The sequence below is a fragment of the Eulemur rufifrons genome, unplaced genomic scaffold (genome assembly GCF_041146395.1).
Source record: "Eulemur rufifrons isolate Redbay unplaced genomic scaffold, OSU_ERuf_1 scaffold_84, whole genome shotgun sequence".
NCBI classification, from domain to species: domain Eukaryota; kingdom Metazoa; phylum Chordata; class Mammalia; order Primates; family Lemuridae; genus Eulemur; species Eulemur rufifrons.
Window position 1 is genome coordinate 687,839 of NW_027182866.1, and position 7,755 is coordinate 695,593.

Below are 7,755 nucleotides of genomic sequence, written 5' to 3' on the forward strand. Positions count from 1 at the left end.
ATGTGCGGGCTCCCAGCTCTGGTCACTCCTCCCTATCACCGTCCCCCAAGGCCTCTCTTCTCCGGCCACACCAGTGAGTCCTCACCTGTGAGGAAATCTTCTCCCCAGGAAAAGCCACCACCCTACGATGCTGCACTTGGGCACAGGGACAGGCCATCAGGACAGGGTGCCTATCCCCAGCTGAGGACCTCTCTGGTCCTCACAGGTGCCCTGGGCCAGGCCCCTGATGTGCTCCAGCCGGTTTAACCGCCGCACCCCTGCAACACCCTCCAAATCCGTGCTGCTCAGACACCTTCCTTTCAGGCTCCTTTCACATCCGGAACTACTGAGGACCCCGGGGCTTTTGTTTATGAGGGTTAGATCTATCAATATTTATTACGCTATGTTAGAAATTAAAACACACGTTTTAAAACATTTATTAAATCATCTGAAAGTAACAAGCCCATTACATGTTACCATGGATAACATTTTTATGAAAAGTATTTTCCAAGAGAAATAATTTGGTAAGAAGCCCTATTTTACACTTAGCGTATCTCTTTATTGTCCGCCTCAACAGGAGAGAGCTGGCTTCTCACACCTGCTTCTCTGGTCTGCTGCAATGTATGGTTTTAGCTGAAAGCTGTGAGGAAAATTCAGCCTCACACAGATATGCAGTTGGGGAAGAGAACAGTAATTTCACTGCCTTTTCAAATAAATGTAGGTATTCTTCTATGATACTATACCAAAACTCAATGGGCAGTTTCTTAAAGAGCAGCTCTGATGTGGAATCTGAAACTGTGTCAATTAACTTTTCATACTGTTACACTGCACTGCACTGGTTTTACTTCACTCTTGTGCTTTGAATAGATCTTTTACCCATCTGCGAGCCCGTAGCACCAGGCACACACCACTCGGAAAACAGTAAGTTCACAGAAGAAAAGTCTTTAAATCCTAGGAGGCTGTCAAGCTCATGGTAGCAGAATAGAGTTTTCCAAAATTTTTGTTAGCAAGCTCAAATTTTATTACTGCCAACAACAGCGTCAGTTATTTTCCTTGAAGTATCTGGTCACTTCGCTCATTTCTGAGGAAACAGACGTCCAAGGAGACACTGTGCTCTGTCACCCGCTCTTTCAACTCAGACGGCTGCACAGCCACTTGTCCTGGGGACGGGGGCTGGACTTGAACGTGCTTTACGCCTGCTTCCCTCTCTGCCACGCCAAGTGGTACAACGATGGGGTCTCAGGGGTCGTGGCTTAATAAAATCAGTTTTGATTGCTTCATCAGGGACATTAGGTTACACTGGACTGCGAGTTCATGGTGTTGAAGAGCACTGTGAGGACTGTGACGATGACTGCTCTGATGCCTGGGGTACCACAGCCCTCAGCTGTGCTTACGGGGCTAACAGTTTTACCCACCATTGCTCTGTACCATCAATGAAACGTCAACACAGCAAAAAGTCAGATAACGGCCTAATATGAAAATAGCTGTGAACTAACGGATCCTTGAAATGGTCTCAGGAACCCCCAGGGGTCCACAGATCACACTTTGAGAACCACTGTTCTAAGTGATGGCTGCTCCCAAGACTTTGGTTGCCACCTAAACTCAGGTAACTCCTGAAGGCCTGTCTGCGTCCAGACCTCTGCTCCAGTGCTCCACGCGCACTGGCACAGAAACCCCTAACTCAACAAATGTTTGCTGTGCACCGTTTTAGGGCTGGCGACACTGCAGGGAACCGAAGTGCCTGTCTCCACGGAGCTTGGAGCGAGCGGGAAGATCGGCATCAGGCTCTGAGGGCAGAGCAGGGTGAGCCGGTGGCCACTGACGAGGAAGGGATCCGTGAACCGATCGCAGAAGCGGCTACACATCTAGGAGGAGAGTCTTCCACAGAGGGGAGGGGAAAGCGTAAGGACAGCTGTCCCCCTAACACAGAACACAGGAATGGCTCAGACACTCCTCCAACCCGACACGCACAGTCCCCCACCAAACCACCCTGCCCAGACGTGCAGGACAGAAACGTGTGGTCGTCGACATCTTTCTCACCACCTCTCCCCGACATCCAGCCGTCCAGTCTCCTCAATCCCCAGCTGCACCAGCCTGGCCCAGACCCGTCCTCCCACGCCGGCTTCCCAACTGAAGCCCCAGCTAATATCCCCGCCCTCCCGCCCTCCCCGAGTTCAACTCCCAAGTAATGGTCCTCATCGAGCCCATCTCCTGAAAACCCCTCAAAGGCCTCCTGGAGCCCTCAAGATAGAAGTTCAAGTGCTGTACCAAGGCTCCGACCTTTCGGCGTCCACTCAGTCCCTGGACGAGCCCTGCTCTTCGATACGCGCTTACGGAGCGCCCATCACAGACGCTGTTCTGGGTGCTGGAGACACGGCGAGTGACGGAGACCACGTGGCTGCTGTGTGAAAACCGCTCACATGACCTACTAAGTCTGCAACACTTTCTCCTCCCCGCTACCCTCACCTGCCTGCCAGAAAGACTCCAACAGGTCTCAACTTTACCAAAAAAAAAAACTTCTGAGAAACTGTCACTAAACTCTGAGGGGTGGGTCAGGTGTCCCTGGGACCTGGTCCTCCCCTCTGTGCCCACATGTCAGGCTCCCCATTAGAGTACACACTCAGTCAGGTCCTAGACCAAGTCCCTTCTGCTACAGCTTAGAGCCTCAGTGCCCAGCAGAGAAGGTGCTGAGTAAACATTTCTTAAACAAGTTTCCAGTTACAGTATTTGTGGGAATATATGACAATATTTATTACTGTCACTAGTCAGCAAATCAAGGGACACCAACAAATTTTGGTGAAATCCAAAAAAATCCAGCATCATAAAGGGAGGAAGGGAATTCTCTAAAATAAAAACATAAACCTTAGTAGTTTTCAAAATGAGTACAGGTTCAAAATTATCCTATAAAGAAAGCCTTTCAAGAACAGACAATATGAGAAAAGATTTAGTAGGAAGTGAGGCAGTAAACAGGTGACAAAACAAATCTCTTAGTAAGCTGTCTTATAATTATTGCCATAGCAAAAGAAATTTTACAAAGCAAGGCACTCACAACAGAAACGGTCAACCCTTGCACAGAGGACCGTTCTGAGTGCTCCCCACACGCTGACCGACTTAATCCTCACCACCACCTAGGAAGGAGGCTCCAGGGTGTCTGTTTCCCAGATGAGGAAACAGACATAGAAGTCCTAACACTGCCAAACCAGCTAGTTAGGTGAGAGAGCTGGGTTCTAACTCAGTGCCAATCCTTTTGGAAACGCGTGAATTTCTCTTCCTCCCTAGAATTTAGGAATTATTTCAAAATTCCTATGACAAATTTTCTGAAACCAACCATAGAAAATTTGACGCTCTCATCTAATTAGAAAGTGTCTAGAATTTTTTTAAGCTTTATTAACTTCAACATTTGAACAGGTAGTTGAGTATCTGTAATCCACATACGGAATATATTTTATAAGTATCACAGAACCAAGTCAGGAGACAATCACATAGATACACATGAAGACACAATACCCTACAAACAAGTATATATTCCAGCAATGCCCTTTAGTATTCCAATTCTACAGGTTAATGAATTAAAACAAAGTTTTTTCCCTTTGACAAACTGCTAAGCTTGGAGCAACTAATTATTAAATCATAATAATCTTTTACTAATAGCAAAATAGGTTCAACCTAAGAATTACCTTAGATAATTTTGATTTGATCTTTTTAATCAGTAAGCTTTTAAAAATGGCTCTTGACCAGGCACAGTGGCTCATGCCTATAATCCTGGCATTTTGGGAGGCCAAGGCAAGAGGATTGCTTGAGGCCAGGAGTTCCAGATCAGCCTGGGTAATAGTGTGACCCCCATCTCTACAAAAAATAGAAAAACTTAACTGGGCATGATAGTGCAACCTGTAGTCCCAGCTACTCAGGAAGCTGAGCCAGGATGATCACTTGAGTCCATGAGTTTGAGGTTGCTGTGAGCTATGATGATGCCACCGCACTCTAGCCCAGCAACAGAATAAGACCCTGTCTCAAAAAAATGAAAAGAAAGAAAATGGCTCTTTCTCAGAATTCTAATTTTAGGAGACAAATAAGGCTATACTTTCACTTAATCTTTTAAAAAAGAAAAGAGAAACCAACATTGCTCTATAAAATCGAAAGTTTTTCTATCATTGGAGGCCAGCAGTAATTTCCATTGACTACCGTGGCACCCAACGGCAGGCACTGCCACAAGAGGGCTAAAAGGTTTAAAAAGCTTTCAGCATTCCACTAATCCACAGACCAACTCAAACAGACTGTCCGTATTTCTTAAGTGAGAGTTCTGGAACAAAGCTCATAGCTTTAAGAAGAAGTGGTGTTCCATTCCTTTTCCAGAACAATTAATGTGACTTCTCTCTCTGTCTCCCCCCTCCTCCCAGCCTCCCCACATACAAACGCACTCTCCCCATATGTATCTGGGCTACTGCTTCTAATAACGTTAAACATTGCAGTTTTAGAAATCATTTCTGATGGTTTCAATTTAAATTTGTTCTTGTATCTCCTTATTCTATGTTCACTAAACCAAACATCTGAACTGCCTACTTCATAATTTCTCCAACCATTCAACAAATGCAAATCTGAAATCAGAACTTAAACCAGAGTTTAAAAATTTCTAAAAATTTTTGTTCCGTGTCTCATGAGACTTACACTCAATAGAGGTTTCAAAATGAAATGGCATGCCATATGGTCAAGCCCAGATTAAAAAAAAAAAAACCTGAGAATATCTATTACCAATCCACTAATGCTAAAGCCAAAGTCCACAGACAGCAAGGTTTTAATCCAATTTAGAGACCAACATGAGCCAGATCTTTTTAGCAGAGAAAAACAATCCAATGATGAAACCATAATAAATGCCAATACTGTACTTCTAAAATGAAATCAATGTTATGCATTAAAGTAAGTATTAGCTACAAAGTCAACTGATAGGTAAATCCAGAGACACCCTCAAGATTTTTACCCCTTTCTCAAAGTTACTTTTAGCTACAACTTTTCCATTAAAACCAGTGGGCCAAAAGACAAAAAATAAAACCGACAGAAATTTTTAGCAAAGTAAAACAACGACAAAAAAACAGAACAAAGCTCTGGTACTTTTACAGGATAGTACACCAACTCCTTTGGGAAATAAATTGACTCCTCATAAAGTCAGCCACCCGTTTCTCAAGTGGTCAACATAAACCTACCTAGATGACATAAGCATTGAAATAAAAAGTCACTAGACATGAAAAAAATTTAAAGAGGTTTTACTCTTTTAAAAAAAAAAAAAGACATTATTCTGTAGGCTTTTTTTGTACCACCCCCACTACTATTCTGTAGCCTTTTGAATCTCTTTTGAGATTAGAATTAAATCTGAGAAAATTTACTTCAAACCCCCCCCCCCAAAAAAACCAGAAATAACTGAGAATATCAACAAAAAAATCTTTTTTAAGGTATCACTAAAGGGTACTCTGCTTAGGTCCTGTCTGATGAGATAAGCACAGCCGTTATAAACTCATACAGGAATAGCTTTTGTCCAGTAGATGCACTCACTTAGGTGTCAACTCAGCATCACAACTTCCCTTTGGAACAATTTCCTCCGTGAGAATAATCCTGACCCTGGGCCACTCAGGATGACCCGGCGGTTATCATGGCGGGCAATGCCAAGCCAGGGTAACTGGGAATGAGCACAGGCACAACCACAAAACTTCATTTTGGTTTTCCAAACCCTCAACCTGTAAGAAAAACTTGTCGCACTTAAAATGACAGTGAAACCAAAAGCACATGATCCAGGGAATCACGGTCGGATCCTTGCAGGCCAGCCCCTCCCCAATCCCACCTCAGGATTCCCAGGCTCGGCCTCTGAACCCTCCAGTGGCCATCCCTTCTGGACGGTTCCGACATGACAAAGTTCTGCCTCATAATAAATCAGGCCAAAAGCTACCACGGAGTTCTGCCGCGCGGAGGCTCCCAGGCCCGGCTCCATGTCGGCACCAGCTCCATCCCCAGCCACACACCCAGTGTCAGGGAGGAAGCAAAAAAGGAACTGCCTGTTCACTTTCTTTTTGCGAAAGAATCCAGTACAGACGACCTCAACAGCATGAAAATACCTTACTTTCAAATAAAGGGTTCCTCCTTCCCAAAAGACTACAGCTTCAAATCAAAAAATTTATTCAGAAACCTTATCAATAACAACCCTTAAAAAAAAAATAACAACCCTTCCTCTAAAGACCTTATCTAGTATCTACAGTCGACTGGAACTTTTCACGAAAGTAATACTTTCATTTATTTGCTAATCACTAAAAATAATCTACATATTTTCTTAATTTCACGAGCAACTGCACAATCACCAAATATTATGAGGCTGCGGTCACTGGACAGCAAAACGAAAATACGAAGGAACCACTAATGCTTTCCAAACCCAAACTACAGGGCAAGACTGCTACACGATTTGCCCATAGGCCCAGTATTGTACTCAACAGTGAACGTCCCCCAGCTCCTCTCCCCAAAATACAAATTCTTATATCGGTGTCTTCCTGCAGTGCATGCATCTCCCGACCGTAACTGATGAAGCTGGCACTGTCCCTGCACACCAAGCAGGTAATTTACAGGACGTGGCAAATGCTTAAATACCTTTTGAACCAACTATCGACTCACAAGGAAAAACACAGAAGGCTGCGAAAAGGCCGAGTGCCCTGCCGCACCCCGCGGGATTTTCAGCAGAAGTCCCCACCCCGCCCCGCTGCCCTCCGCAAAGCCCGTCGCGGCGGGAGGAAGACTCCGGCCCTCCCGCCGCTTCCGCCCCGTGCCCACGTCGGCCGGCGGCGCGGACGGACCCGGCGGCGGGAGCCACAAAGGCAGCGCCATCTTGGCCGGGGCCGCCCGGCCCATTCATTCTCCGGCCGCCGGCCTGGCCCGCGCCGCCCCGGGAGCCGCCGACGCGCGGGCCGCAGGCTCGGCCGGGCCCGCAGGGGACAGGGAGGCCACGGCGCGCCCGCCCCCGCGGCCGCCGGAACCGCCGTCCCCTCCCGGCGCCGTCCCCGGGCGCCGCTTTGTCCCCCACCCCGCGCCGCCAGCCCCCCGCAGCCCGACCTCCAGAGTCACCCGCGGGCGCCCGCAGCGCGGGGGCCCGGCCGCCGACACCGCCCCGCCTGCAGCCCGCAGCCCGCAGCCGGCCTTTGTTCTCGCGGCCGCGGCCCGAGCGCCACGTCCGGCTTCCCACGCAGGCCGGCGCCACGCCGCGTCCCCCGAGCCCCCGCCGGCCCCTCCACGCAGACGGGCGCCTCCCGCCCCGGTCCCGGTCCCGGCCCCGGCCCCGGTCCCCGGCCCCGGCCCCGGTCCCCGGCCCCGGCCCCGGTCCCCGGCCCCGGCCCAGCCCCGGGACGCCGCCCGCCCCACCCAGGCGGGGCAGGAAGACGCGGCCCGGGCGGCGGCGGCGGTGGGGGCGGGGCGGGGGGCAGGGCGGGGGCCCCGCCGGGCCCGGACGGAGGGAGCCGGGACTCGGCCCCGGGACTGGGGCGCCGGGGTCGGGTCGGGTCGGGCGGGCCGCGCTCACCTCGGCGCCCTCGTCGCGGCCTGACGCGCCCACACCGCCGCCGCCTCGGCCGCCGCCCGGGAGGTCGTCGAGCTCGGGCCGCGCTGCGCGCTCTGCGAGCAGGTGCGCGCCGGCGAGGCTCGGTCCGGTCCCGCCGCGGCGGCTGCTCCACTCCCGGCCCCGCGCCCTGCTCGCCGCCCGCTCCCGCCGCCGCCTCCGTCCGCCCCTCAGACGCCTCCAGCCATCGGGAT

At 49.9% G+C, this 7,755-nt stretch overlaps 1 protein-coding gene across 4 annotated transcripts in view; it reads right to left on the bottom strand.

Annotated features, from left to right (window-relative positions):
- GNB1 (G protein subunit beta 1) overlaps positions 1 to 7,723 on the bottom strand; it is a 77,556-nt gene extending 69,833 nt beyond the window's left edge. For 3 of the 4 annotated variants that reach the window (XM_069464727.1, XM_069464725.1, XM_069464723.1), the window contains exon 1: positions 7,526 to 7,723. The gene's annotated coding sequence lies outside the window, so the exon portion shown is untranslated. The remainder of the gene's footprint in view (positions 1 to 7,525) is intronic. The other variant, XM_069464726.1, reaches the window with a different exon arrangement.
- Between the last annotated feature and the right edge of the window lie 32 nt (positions 7,724 to 7,755).